At 32.3% G+C, this 15,954-nt stretch overlaps 1 pseudogene; it reads right to left on the bottom strand.

Moving 5' to 3' along the window:
* Window positions 1-10,437: 10,437 nt before the first annotated feature.
* On the bottom strand, window positions 10,438-10,821 carry LOC129890788 (histone H2A.1-like; annotated as a pseudogene).
* Window positions 10,822-15,954: the final 5,133 nt, after the last annotated feature.

Genomic DNA, 15,954 nt, shown 5'->3' with positions numbered 1-15,954 from the left:
TAGAAATATGTATGTTATACTAAAATTTATATAAAGATAAAAATAGTTAAGAATAATATGAAAAAAAATATATATATATATATATATATATTATTTTTTTATTTCTTTTATAAAAGCTAATTATTTCAAAATGTTCGAATTCAAAGAAACTCGCTAGCTAATTTGCGTTGTGGATGGTCAAAATTGGGTGTCAACAGCTGTCCCTTTCTTTGGATATGATCGATAAAAGAGATCCTGGACAAAGAAAATTGACAAATCCAATTTTGGCCGACTCCATCTTCATCTTTCTGGAAAGGGGTTGGTATGAGTTTTGAATTATGACTGGACTCCGAAATAACCACACGCCTTTCAATAGAAATGTTGTTTACTGTGGTGGAAATCGTTTCCTTAGCTCGTGTCCCATGAGCTTGACATTATTCTTGGGACTGTGTCCCAGTTCTCTGCTAAAAGAATTCCACGTTGTGCTGCATCCTCTTTGATGTCGTTCGCACTTTCTTTCATCCTCTTTGCATGTTGAAAAATTCTCATTGATTCATTGGTAGGATAATGTTGCACTATCGGTAGGATGATAATCCATTGATAGGATACTTGGCAAAATAACTGTTTGTCCATCGGTAGGACGAATGAAAATCCATTGATAGGATATATGCAATGGTCTTCTTGGCAATGAATATACAATGGCCCTCTTGGCAAATGAAAATGCAATGGCCTTCTTGGCAATGATATGCAATGGCCCTCTTGGCAATGATGAATGCAATGACCCTCTTGGCAATGATATTACCACCTCCGGTAATATAATATGAATAAAATAAAATATGAATGACCCTCTTGGCAAATGATATTACCACCTCCGGTAATAAATATGAATAAAATAAAATATGAATGACCCTCTTGGTAGATGAAAATGCAATGGCCCTCTTGGCAATGATATTACCACCTCCGGTAATATAATATGAATAAAATAAAATATGAATGGCCCTCTTGGCAAATGATATTACCACCTCCGGTAATAAATATGAATAAAATAAAATATGAATGGCCCTCTTGGCTGATGAAAATGCAATGGCCCTCTTGGCAATGATGAATGCAATGGCCCTCTTGGCAATGATGAATGCAATGGCCCTCTTGGCAATGATATTACCACCTTCGGTAATATAATATGAATAAAATAAAATATGAATGACCCTCTTGGCAAATGATATTACCACCTTCGGTAATAAATATGAATAAAATAAAATATGAATGACCCTCTTGGCAGATGAAAATGCAATGACCCTCTTGGCAATGATATTACCACCTCCGGTAATATAATATGAATAAAATAAAATATGAATGGCCCTCTTGGCAAATGATATTACCACCTCCGGTAATAAATATGAATAAAATAAAATATGAATGGCCCTCTTGGCTGATGAAAATGCAATGGCCCTCTTGGCAATGATGAATGCAATGGCCCTCTTGGCAATGATATTACCACCTCCGGTAATATAATATGAATAAAATAAAATATGAATGGCCCTCTTGGCAGATGAAAATGCAATGACCCTCTTGGCAATGATATTACCACCTCCGGTAATAAAATATGAATAAAATAAAATATGAATGGCCCTCTTGGCAACGATGAATGCAATGGCCCTCTTGGCAATGATGAATGCAATGTCATCCTCTTGGATGATTTGACAACATTTTTTTTTTGAACAACTCGTGTTCATGGGAACTCATGTCTTTGATAAAAGTTATACGAGGCCTCGGTGGCTCGCATATTGAATTCGAGTTCGCTCCATTCTAGTAATGTTGGAGATCATTTGAAGTTGACTTCGAACTTCTGACAATTCTTGATGGAATTTTTGAAATCTTCCTCAAAAATTCTTTCCAGTTAGATCTCTTGATAAATCTCGAGCTGCTGAAAAAAGAATTTTGACATTCTTGTGGAATTTTTGAGATCTTCTCAAAAATTCTGTCCCAGTTACATATATTAACATGATCTCCAATCTTAACTTGCTAGAGATAGTATCTTTTTTCTGAATTTTTGAGATCTTCTCAAAAATTCTGTCCCAGTTTTCATTATAAGGGAGAAATGAAAATCTTACAGGGAACATGACCGAGCCATTGTGGCGCCTACATATCCTGTTGGTGCAGGAATCAGGTCAAATATAGTTCCAATTCTCTGGACGATGAATGCTGCAAAATCTGAGACAAGATAATCAGTAGACACATGTGTAATATGAGCATAATGACATGGAAAACTGTATTAGTTGCAACATTTCCAGCTTAAAACACAAGATATTCCACCCGTCTGATATGGACGATCCAATGAAGTAAAATAGACATCTCACAATGTAAAGAGATAGTCAAATTTTGACTACAATTGGTATCAACAGTTAGGAATGCATGGAAATATTTCTCATTTCCTTTCTTATAATTGAGATTGACTTCAAGGTAATTCCTATAGCTTCAAGTAGTACCTCAAACATACTTAAGTGTCGGCAAGATTTTTTCATCCTGCTTCCAACAAAGGTTTAGAATTATACCAATCATCATGTTTCAAGTGCCCTCACAATAAAGAAAATTCTATTTCGCACATATATGAAGTGTTTGATTTGAGAACATTTTACAAAGTGCACTCACACTCTCAAGAAAGTTCAACACATGCAACTGTGATACCATATGCTTGGCCTGCATGTAAGTCTCCACTAATGTGAGAATATTTGGAATGAGATCATATAGGGCTTGTTTATTGGCTTGTAATGTAGGCTTAGGGAACGAGTGGGATATTAATTTGGGATAAAAGTGACTTAATCTCTCCTTGAGCATCACACTGAATTTGTGTTTTTGATGATTGATACGCCTTTAACGTCTAATCCTCTTTCTTTTGTCTCAACTTCTTCGAGTCTTTATTTGATAGAGTTTTTCCTCTTTTCACCTCTTTCTTTTGTCTTGACTTCTTTGAATCCTTATTTGTTAGAGGTTTTCTCTTTTTCACCTCTTTATTTTGAGGTTTATCCTCTTTTGTCGGAGTAGTTTCCTTTTCGTCTTACATCGATTTTGTAGAAGTTTTTTTTTTTTTTTTTTTTTTTTTTTTTTTTTGTAAAGTCGTCTTTGCTTTCTTGACTTTGGAGACTTTACGTCTTTTGCCTTTGACAATTTTAAAGTTGGATATTCTTCTATAATTTGCACATCTTTGGTGCGCTCAAGGAGATTGGGCCAAGAGAGGAATAGTGCATGTAAGCACTCAGAAGGGAAATGACTAAGATGTGGTTGTCCAAAGGAAAGACTTTAGGCTCAAAGTGGGGAAACTAGGGATTAATGTTATTTGGTAGGCTTTGAAAGACACAATCGGATCAAAAAAGGCCTATAGTCCTTTCTCAAACCAAACATTACTCAGGATTTCGCCTCAACAAACATTCAGGCCAAGGTCTAGATCAACAGTGTGATGCAATTGAATTTTAATCTAAAGCTCACCACACAATGCACATGCAACCATGAGGTTGGTTTTATTCTTACCTTGAATACGTGCAAGAGATTTTTCAAGCATCACAAAAGTATAAATGAAAGATACCAATAGAAGTTATGGTTTACCACAAAGCCAATCTTTTTTTTTCCATCATATCGAATATTTCGCATGCTCCCAATTGTATTTGTCCCAATCAAGAAGATATGACTCTTAAAATATGTACACAATTTTTTTATTATTATTATTTTATTATTATTATTATTTTAATTTTTTTTAAAAAAAAACAAATACCGAACCCAAGAAGGGCTGCCTACGTATCTCACCGAGATGAGAATCAGGTGTGCGTAGTTCTTGCGGTATAATATATAAAATAATTTAGAGCTTTAGACAAACTTGGTGTGGTCTTCCAATGTTAATATTTTTTGTGGAGATGCTGCAGCATGCTTTATAACCTCTCTTGGTCGGAATATTGTGGCTTCCAACTTCATTACTCCTGATTCGACTTTGGAAAGATCAATGATGTCATTTATTAGTTGAAGAACCAAATCTCCTGAAGACAATATTACATTCACAAGCTGACGATGTTCCTTATCCAATTTTGTGGTAGAAAAAATCTCGATCATATTGACCATTCCTGACAAAGGAATCTAATCTCATGAGACATGATTGCAAGCATTTGTTCCTCTCGCATAGTTTTCTATGTTATGTGAATAGTTTTGTTAAGTTCAGTCTCCTTGGCTTTCTGTACAACTATCTCTTCTTGCAATTTTGCCATATTTTTTTTCTCTTTTCCTTATCTGATCAGTTATCTCCATTCCTATATAATTTACACCAATTGTCTCTCCTGCCTTACTGAACACAGGTTCAACATATATTAGAGAATTCTTTGACCCAAATAATCCCTTCTTTGCCGATATTCCCTTTTCCAAAACCTCTCGTTTGAAGTCTCGAGATTCCTTTACATCAGTACTAGTAAAATCTTTACATTTATTTATTGATGATGTCCTCTTCATGCAGACTTGACAAACAATTGTAGATAACATAACTCATTGTCCTGGTGACGGATAATAACGGGTGCATTTTGGAGGACAAATTGTACGAAATTATCTGCTCTTTTCAGAATCTGGGATAATTCTTCTACTGGAGAGGATTGTCTTTCAATGTTTTCTATGCTTTCCTGTAATTTCTCAATTAGTATTTGCATCCTGTTGAACACTTGTTTCCAATAATTTGTCCAAATATTTAGCTCTCTGCTTTCAGTATTTTATGCTGTCATACTCAGTATCTATTTCTTGTTTATCTTGAATTTTTACATCATTTTTTAGGAGACTCTTGGAATATGTATCTCTTTATTTCTTCATCCAATATAGAGGTTGGATGTTTATCACCCTATATCTTTCTTCCTCAAATTGATACTTCTCCAATAAATCCAATTTCTTGAGCTCTGGTTATTGTTGTTGTGTTTTTCTTGAGGATTGTCTCTTATGATTTGAATTCTTCCAACTATTGAAAGAATCATACATTGTTATAACCATCCCCGACAATAGTCGGGGACAGTTTTCCTGCAAAGATATGAGAAAAGTGTGAAAGCGGGGCCATTATAAAAAATAAAAAAAAAAGTAACAAGATATAGGAGTAAGATTTCATAGTCAAAGACTCCCCGATTTATCTTTCAGGCTGTGTATTGGTATCTTGTGAAATTTAATATCATCGTTATTTCCCATTAACTCTTTGTCCCGTGATCCCCTCTCTTGAAATAATGTCGTCTCTTCTGTGTACAAAGAAAACTTCATAGTTAGGGAGAGAGAATTGACCTCAAAATTGAGATCCTTTCATTTATCGCATGATGTCCTTTGATAACAGCCCCTACAAAGAAAGAAACAACTTTGTTGAATCCTCGATCTTTGAGAAGTAAGCAAGTTTGTTTTCCGACATAAATTAGTCTTTCCCTAAAAAAGAAGAATAACTCAAAAGCCAAAGTATTAGTCTGTGCTTGTAATAATTAATGCAAAATATCACATAAAGAACTAAACACATAAATGTTGCTTTGTTTTAAGACAAACTAATCTATGGGTGAAGAAAGAGTAAACGGACAAAAATTAATCTTATGATAAATGTGTGAGAAAAGTTGACTTGTGAATCACAGATTTTTTTTGCGTTTCAACTTTTGTACACTTGTTTTTCTTAGATGCAGAAAAAGTTCTCAATTTCTTTGAAAGAATGAGAAAAACTGAAAACTTCAAAAACAGGGACCGAGCCTTGAAAGACTGCCTACGTATCTCACAAAGGAGAATTCAGGTCCTACGTAGTTCGACCACTTGATTTTTTTTTTGTGGAGATGAGAAAGCAAAGTTTATGATTTGAGTGTAAAGTTCGAATTTTGTTAGGAAATTAAAGACTCATTGAATATTTGGACGCACTATCGATAGTGACTCGATATTTATGCCTATGAGGCTCTAAAAAAAATCTAAAAGAGTGGACTAGCATGTCTCCAAATAAAGCAACATATTTACAAAACAGTTATAGCATATATCACACAAACAATTATTGCGCATCCTAAACAGATATGTGACCTTTTTGTGCCAAAGGTAGGCCTAACGATTTGAAGGATGTATTACGTCATTTGAAACATTCCATTGCCCCAAAACTTATATTTATACAAATATTATGAATAATTTGAATGGGGATACATAAATGGAAAAAAGGGATATAAATAATCAGTCCCACGCAGGGGTACAATCCTAACTAAGCCTTCGTGGAAAATCCTTCTTTCTTGATTTCTTGACATCTCCGAACGCCAACGCCTTTTGGATGAAGTGTCATTTACTGAAGGTCCTTCTTTGACTAGACTAAGCTACAAAAAAAAAAACTCCCAGCCCCGAGGGACAATGGTTTGCCAAACCGCGTATAAAACCTTCAAATTTAAACATATAGGTATGATTGTCCATTTAGGCCGAGGGCCGTTTTGAACTCAAGGTGGTCTTCCTAATGGGCCCAATACGCCTTGGGTATTGGGTCGTCTTAGGCCAATGCACTAAATTAGGGATTTGGTTTTGCTCTACGCTAGGTTGACTAAGAGTGGCTTTTGCAAGACTGGTAACCCAAGCGGACAACTCAGGCTGGAACTTACGACAACCATTGGACGCATGACGTATCAATAAATTGTCGATCGTTCCGAAAAGGGTTAAGTATAAAAAGCCCGACTGCGGTACCGCAAAATCGTTCTTTAATATACTATACATTAAATAGGAAAAATGCTATGAAATGCGAATAACAATTTAATATATAAATTAAACACATAATTGCACAATTAAGGAAAATAAGAATTACTAATTATTACAAACCCAAATAGTTAGTCAAATAAGCAATCAAATCTAATGGTTAGAACCTAATTATTCCCCAGCAGAGTCGCCATTTCTGTTATGTCGAAAAATGGACAAAGTGCAAAATTAATTTCATTTTTATAAGAAAAAATCAATTTTAGTAAAAAAAAGAGTCGCCACTTAATTTTTTTAAAGAAATTAAGAAAACTTAATTTAAAAGACTCTAACAGATTTAAGTCTTAAAAATTTAGAGAAAAAGGGTACGAGGTTCATATTACTATTTTAAGAAGGTTTTAGCACTTAAAATAGCCGCTAACATGCGGTTATCCAACGATTTGAAATTTATTTGACTAACTTTGGGAAATATTAATTTAAAAGAAAACGAAGACTTTGAAATTATTTTTTAGAAAAAAAAAATTGATAAAACTTAAACATTTGATTATAATATACATGTGTATATATATATATAAAGAAGTAAAGTTTATCAATAACTAAGTAAATATAGAAAATTATTTTAAGAATAAATTAACATGAATTGGTTTATCTTTAGGGGAATCTAATTAGGTTAAAACAAATTAAAATTAATAGCTAAGAAAATCATGAACGACATAAATAAATTAATTATTACAAACCGAATCAATAAAATAATAAATAAAAATAAGTAATGAACATATAAAAATATGGCCCGACACTTAGTTTCTGTACGCCTGGACTAAGCTGTTGGGCCACCTACGTTTTGGGCTTTGGGGCCAATTCTGATGTATATCACAACTGTATATACACTGTATATTAGTGCATACAACCAACAGTTTTCTTGTATATCAGATATACATAAAATTGCATATCAGTCAATTTTGCTCCAGCGCCTGTAGAAATACTTAGTAAACATGTTAATAATAAATAATATGAATAGTAATAATAAAAATAAAAATAATAACAATAATAATAATAATAATAATACAAAAATAAAACCCGTCTTATGAACATGGGAGGTCTTGGAAAGCAACGGTAATTTCTTCATCGGCCAATTTCAACTTGTAATATATAATATATAATGTAAACTTAAATTAAAATTTCTGTCTTCAAAATGGAGAGGCCTCGAAACCCGACGGAGAGATTTTTTCATTGACCAAAATAAAGTCTGTTACATAAGTAGTAGACATGTAATCATCCCTCCAAATAATAAAAAAAACTATTTAAAACTTATTTTAAAGAAGTGAGTACTAACTTTATTTAAAGTAGTAGGGTAATAACTTTATTTAAAGTAGTGGTGAAATAACTTTATTTAAAGTAGTAGGGTAATGACTTTATTTAAAGTAGTGGTGAAATAACTTTATTTAAAGTAGTAGGGTAACAACTTTATTTAAAGTAGTGGTGAAATAACTTTATTTAAAGTAGTAGGGTAATAACTTTATTTAAAGTAGTAGGGTAACAACTTTATTTAAAGTAGTAGGGTAACAACTTTATTTAAAGTAGTGGTGAAATAACTTTATTTAAAGTAGTAGGGTAACAACTTTATTTAAAGTAGTAGGGTAACAACTTTATTTAAAGTAGTGGTGAAATAACTTTATTTAAAGTAGTAGGGTAATAACTTTATTTAAAGTAGTAGGATAATAACTTTATTTCAAATTTAATAAAGGGAGACAAGATTAATTATGATAAATGCCAAAATAATTACTACATGCTAGCAAATTTTATAAAAAAAATACTATAATTATTTCCTAACAGTCAAATATTTCAATCAACAAATTATGCCTGATTAGCAAAATATTAAACATTTCCCAAATCTAAATCAAGAAAATAAAATATCGGTTATCAATTAGCTAATCAAATAGATACTCAAATTAAAAGATATGCATTTAGACAATAGCAAATAATAACAATCTCACCGTAAAAAACTTAACTAAATACAAGAATATAAACATGAACATAATTAAAATATAAGAACATGAATATGAACACGAAACCTTAATTAAATACAAGAATATAAACATGAACATAATTAAAATGTAAGAACATGAAACCTTAATTAAATACAAGAATATAAACATGAACATAATTAAAGTGTAAGAACATAAATATGAACATGAACATAAACATGAACATGAACATGAACATAAACATGAACATGAACATAAACAACAACAACAACAAAAATAACATAAATATGCTTTGCAATCTTAATCAATTATGAATGAACAAAAAATTTTTGAATCTCGAGTTTATCAAATCATTTGGAGCAAAAAATAAAGAACTAAAGTGATGTAGTAACATGTGAACAATATGAATCTTATAAGCAAGAAAAAATAACAATAATGGTTAGAGTAATTGATCAGCCCAACATTTGTTATGAAAACAAAATCAGTAAAAGGAGTCTAACATGAGAAAGATCTAAATCTTCTAAGCAAGAAAACTTATCAAGAACACCAAACACAAGATGTAATCAACCCAACATATACACAATAATAAAAAAAATGAACTTTTAGATCTAAAAGAACACAACATATATAGTAAAATAAAGTTAAACGAAACCATACCAAGACGGATTTGTAAAAAATTCGTCTTGTTAGTCTAGCGGCGGCTTGGTGGCTTTTCCTGCGTGGTTCGTCGGAGCTCTCGCCGGAGACGAGTGGAAGAGAAGTATTCGGTGGTGTGTAAGAGGAGAGAGATTGAGAGATGAGGGGAGAGAATGGTGAGGTTGGTAACTTGTCTTGCTTTCTCTTTTTGAGAAGATGAAGAGAGTGTAGAGAGAGAGAGATAGTGAAGAAGAGAGTTTAGAGAGAGAGAGATAGTGAAGAAGAGAGTTTAGAGAGAGAGAGATAGTGAAGAAGAGAGTTTAGAGAGAGGGATAGTTGTTTGATAATGGAAAGAGAAAATAAAAGATATTTTTATTTATTTATTTTTATTTTTAGAAAAAACTAAAAATTTCAAAAATACAAACCATAATTAAACTAACCTAACTAAAATTTATTTAGTAAAAAAATAAAATCTTTTGAGATAATTTTCGAATAATCACATAAATAGTAATCAAAGATATAGTTATATAGAAATATGTATGTTATACTAAAATTTATATAAAGATAAAAATAGTTAAGAATAATATGAAAAAAAAAATATATATATATATATATATTATTTTTTTATTTCTTTTATAAAAGCTAATTATTTCAAAATGTTCGAATTCAAAGAAACTCGCTAGCTAATTTGCGTTGTGGATGGTCAAAATTGGGTGTCAACAGAGATCATCAACCGGCGCTTCGTTGAAGATCCACATACACTCCCAGCTAGTTGGTGAGTCCTCCTAGTTTCCGGAGGATGTTGAGCTTCCTTGTATAGTTTTGTTGTTGTTGTTTTCTTTATCTTGATTGTTGGTAGCCATGGGCTTGTCATTGGAACCTTCCAGACTTTGATAGAGGCTTCATAGACTAGAGTGTGGGGAGGTTGAACTGTTATTTTTGAGGAGTCCTATTATATTTATTCAGTTGAGGTAAACATGTTTGGCCTTCGGCCCCCATATTGTAAATAGCATGTTATAATTGAGCCTTCCTTTGAGCGTATATGACTGAATGATGGAATGATTGAGTTAGGTGGTTCGCTTGAAGGTCAGAAATGGCTTTCAAGTAGCGGTCACGTCTAGGGTACCCTCCCGGGGTATGACACTTACTCAGTTACTCTCACGGCTCCTCTCCTCTCCAACAATTTTCCCAGCTCTTCATCATTCCTCACTATCAAAAGCACATGCATAGGAATAATTCTGGTCTTCTTGTTTTCTCTTGCCGCATTTCCAGCCAACTCCAACACCTCGGCAGCAAGGTATTCAAGAATAGCAGTGAGATAAATTGGAGCACCAGATCCTACACGCTGGGCATAACGACCCTTCTTCAAGAAACGAGCAATACGACCAATAGGAAACTGAAGACCAGCTTTGATTGATTTGGTTACAGACTTCTTCCTTGGGTCACCCTTTCTTCCTCGACAACTTTGGTTGTTTTAGTAGCATCCATTGCTCTGAATTTCTGTGTGAATAAAAAGCTTAAAGAGAAGAAGAAGAAGCTTTGAGTATTTTTGATTGAGATTTGAATTTGATAAATTCAAGATTTGGGTTTTGTTTATCTGTTTGGTTTCTGAAATCAAGCATATATCTGTTGTCATTCTTTTTCAATCTTCAAAACAATTTGATGGTTAAGTTGAATGGGACAATGATTTGTTTGACTGTTATAACCTATTGTGGGTAATGAGGGTCTCTTTTAGATTTTCTTCCAAAAGGCAGTCTTTTTACTATTGTACTGTTGGCTATCAATTTATCATTTGATTCATATCACAAAATTCAAGGTTCTGTGTCTCTCTGTTAAGTTTTGAACTTATTCTCTTCTAGTGTCATTACCAAAATGATAAAGCATCTCCAATATTTGAAGTCCCCAGGCAGCCTGCAAATTGGAAATATTGTTGTTGTTAACTTGTTATTTCATTGACCCCTTGCATAGTATACTTGCATTCTAATACAGTGGACTTCGACTTTAATATGGTATTACTGAATACCGTATCGAATCAAATTTTGATTTATCAATTACCGAATTACCGAATTGAAGTTTGAAAGTTCGGTATTTGATATATACTTTGAATTAACGATTACCGAATTAGCGAACCCGAACTTTGAAAATATCGAACCAAATACCGAACGTCCAACCCTAATAGTACGTATCTCATTTTGCTTTTCCACAAGATCTTCAAGCTAAGCAAGAAACTGAAGTTTAAAGTATATAATTAAAGCTCAAATATTATTGTTGACTTTATTCAAAATACAGTTCTTCAAAGATAGACCTAACACGTAATAAACTATAAGTCATGTTTGCTGCCTGGATAAAATGAAAGTAGGAGATACAGCTTAAGGTTCAAGTTGGTGAAAAAATGAAAGTGGAGATTAGATATGACTTTTCTCGTATCCGTACTGTTTATATGAAATCAAATAATTTAATCTTAATAGTTAAATATAAAATCGGGAATATATTTCATGTAACCTTAGTTAAGTGTTAAATATATTAACAACAGATACATCATGCATTCATTCATTTAGCATATATAAACACGGAATGTGACATATCTTGACCTTTTGATTTCTCTGTGATGAAAAAAATAACCCAGTGTAAGAAAGCTACCTTTAGAACACCATTCATGGTTAGTATCCAAATTAGAATGAAAAAATTAGCTCATAAAAATACAATACGACTAATTAATATGTTCAGGTTTTGGATGGATTGGGCTAAGCATATTTTTATGACGGATCAAATTAAATTGGGCACATCCCCAAGTGACATCTTATAAGGGTGGGCCATAAAGCACATACGATAAGGATCAAGGGAGATCTCATTGTTGCATATTAGTTTAGCCTGTTGAGCTACAATCCATTATTTAGCTTATCTCAACTCAAATAATCTTTAAACGGCTTAAAGACGACCCCCCCCCCCCCAGCCCCTCGTTTATTGATGCAATACATTTTAACTTGTTCAATTTAGTTCAACCTACCCATTTGATCATATCCCAAATGCAGATGAAGATGTTATAACTCAACTTTAAAGAGTTAAAGTGACACTGATAAAAGCAAAGAAACATTCTGATACATAAGCTCTGTGCCCATTGTATCAACATAAATATGAACAGGGAGAACTTCTAAGACAACATAGTAATTCTTGAGGATGTGATATCTTGCTAATTTGGGCAACTACACTAGTAATATTTATGCATACTAAAAAAGATGACAAAACAATTACATAAGGCACAAAAAGGATTATGTTCTTTACATGTTAGTGCACACATGGCAATGATATATGCATTAACTTCACCTTAGAGAAGTTCATGATTTTATAGGAGTATGATCTTGTACTACTTCAGAATTTCCTGCACCAACGGAGGCGCGCAAAAAACAAAATATAAAGTTTATGAATTTCTAGAGTAAACTTAAATTATAAATATTCACTAAATTTTTTAATATCCATACATGTTTATTTTGAGCAAAAGTTAATGAATTCTTGTGAACCCGCAACTTTCACTTTGAATATATCCGCTATTGTCCAGTATTGAACTTAACCAATGTCTTAGAAGAAATTATTAGTCATAAATTAGGATCTTCACTATACTCTTGTTTTTTCACGAGAACATTAATAACAATTACGCCTCAGTCCGAAAAGGATGGTGAGGTGAGGTTGCTGTACTGCAAGACTTAGGATTAATCAAAAATATATTAGTATTGTTTTCAGATTTGAAAACAATAATGTACATCTGAGTTATTTGAACTTTTCTTTTCCATTTTTACTGCATTTTTTTTTACCTTATGCTGTTCATACTTTTTTTAAAATGTTAGATAGATTTGTGTCAAATTCTCCAAAAACATCATTTTTGAGGGATCCAACATAAATGTAACAACAGAATTTGACTATTTGAGCAATATAACTTTTAAGTACATCAGATTAACCATTATACATAATTCATAAAACAACTTACCCAAGATCAACATGAGAATGAAGGCTTGGAAGCTTATCAGCGATAGCCTATATATGTCCTCTCAAAGATGAGCAAAAAAAAGGAAATGCAACATAAGAGAGAATATATAAAGTAGTACTACTTGTGATCAAGTTTCACACTAAATTTTATTTCAATGGCCAAGTTGTGACGAGGGACGCCTTTGTGAGCTGCTAGCACCTTTATTGTAGGAAGAATTTTGTGCGATATAATTGAATCTCTATTGAGATTTTTTTATCATCTCTACACTTTTCGATACTCATCCCCTATGTGATTTTTTGAGAAATGGTTCTTCCTCTCTATTAATTTACACATTGATTTAGTGTATGAACACACCCTTTCATATCAACAAAAAGTATTCAATATGAGCAACTCCTAGATAAAGTCACATTATAATAATGAAAGATTCAAACAAATATAATTTATATGAGTAGTATTTTTTATTATTCGTGTAATATTTAAATTTTAATTTTAAAAATAATTAAATAGATCCACATTGTGGAATTTAACTGGATATGTTGTTGTTCAAAAACAAAACGTGTAATATAATAACATCGAGGAAGCATAAACAAGCAGCACCAGTGGTCTAGTAGTAGAAGATGTTAGGGGGAGGAAGTACCACAACTAAAGTTTGATATGATAATAAATAATGAAAAATAAATTGAACACGAAAATTTTACGTGGAAACCCCTCAAACAGATAGAGGGAAAAAACGACGGGGTAGAAGGATTTTACTATGATAATATGGGAGTACACTGCTCTCATATATAAGAAAAAAACAACAATAAACACTTCTCTCTTGTATAAGGAATAACTCACTAAAGAGGATACTCAAGACTACAATATTTATCTTGATGTATAACTCTCTTTGTGTTCTTACTCATTTGGATTTGTGGGATGATCTAAATATTTATAGGAAACTGAAAACGCGTAAAATACGCATTTTTGTGTAAAATACATGTTTTCTTGTCAAAAGTTGTTAAAGGAGGCAACAATTTTTGAAATGCATAAAATACGCGTTTACTTCTTGAACGGTGTATGTGCACCTCCCTTTTTGACTTTCTTGTAGAAGAGTACCCTGCCACGGTACAGACCCTCCCGGCTGGTGCAGTGAAGAGCTTGCAACGATGGGTCGTCACACTCATCTGATTACAGATGATGGCATATAGTGTATCTAAGCTCTTTTTTTTTGTTGCCGCTACATAATTAAGCTTTGTGCTCTCACTGCATCAAACAGAGATATGAACAGAGGAAACTTTTTGGTGAATATAGTAATATTAATATATATACTGAAAAAGATGACAAAACAATTACATAAGTCACTGTCCTGCACTGAACTTGACCAATGTATTAGGAGATGTTGTAGTCATAAATTAGGATCTTCATTATATCTTGTTTTTTCACGACAACAACAATAACAATTACACCTCAATCTCAAAGAATGGTGAGGTGAGGTTGTTTTACCGCAAGCGGCAAGACTAAGAAGTAAGAATCGATAAAATATGTTATATTATTCTTAAATTTAATAACAGTAATGTATATTTGAGTCATTGATTATTCCTATTTCATTTTTATTACAACTTTTTAGGCTATGTTGTTTATATTTTTCAAAAATATCAGACAAGTTGCATGTCGAATCCTCCAAACACATTGTATTTTTGAGGAATTCAACACGAATGCAATAACATTTTTTGGTGAATTTGACTATTCGACCAACATAACTTTTAAGTACATAAGAATAATCGTTATGCATAAGACAACTTACCCAACATCAACATCACAACGAAGGCTTAGAAGCTTATCAGCTATAGACTGTATATGTCCTCTCAAAGATGAGCAAAAAACAAAAGAAGAGGAAATGCAACATAAGATAAAATATATACAAAAGTACTTAACAAGTTTCAAATTGAATTTTCTTTCTGAGTTTGGCTATATAGGTCAAGTTGTGAAGAGAGACGTCTTTGTGAGCGACTAGCTACGAATTTTGCACGAGTAATTCAATCTCTATTAGGATAATTGAGTCATCCCTTTATGGTTAATTTGTGCTATTATTAATGATTCATCCCTTTTATGAAAAAGAATATGTTGAAATTCAGAGAACATGTACCTCCCGAAAGAAAAATGATTAGATGAAGAAGTATTTCTCTTTTCCTTGGATTCGTAAATATGTTGTAGTAACATATATAAAATCAAGAAAATGTTGTCATTTCTATTTCATTATTTTGCTTTGGCAAGAAGAAATTGTTATTCTTGATATGGTTATAATCACAGATGACAAAGAGGGAAACTGATGAATTTAATGTGAATCTTCAATGTTTAACTTTGGGATCATCGTATTTATAGAAAGTTGGCGAAATTTATTTTAATTAACAAAGTTGGTGGATGGTACATTAAAAGGAAATTTTGTATTTAAGTAGCTTAATTTCCACATTGTTAATATATAATATTCATTGCACATTCTATAAAGTATAAAATAGTATATAAATTAATTATATGATCATTATTTTTTTCCTGATATGGCCACCAAATGCTGCATTGTCATATACATGACTATAATGATTGGATTTTTGAGTCTTAATTCATGATATTATGTCTTTGAGCATATTCTTTTCAAAACTTTTTGGAAACAAAAAATAAATTAATTTAAATTTCTTACAAATT

This window comes from Solanum dulcamara, chromosome 5 (assembly GCF_947179165.1).
Source record: "Solanum dulcamara chromosome 5, daSolDulc1.2, whole genome shotgun sequence".
Classification (NCBI taxonomy): Eukaryota; Viridiplantae; Streptophyta; class Magnoliopsida; order Solanales; family Solanaceae; genus Solanum; species Solanum dulcamara.
This window is presented reverse-complemented; position numbering and strand designations above follow the sequence as displayed.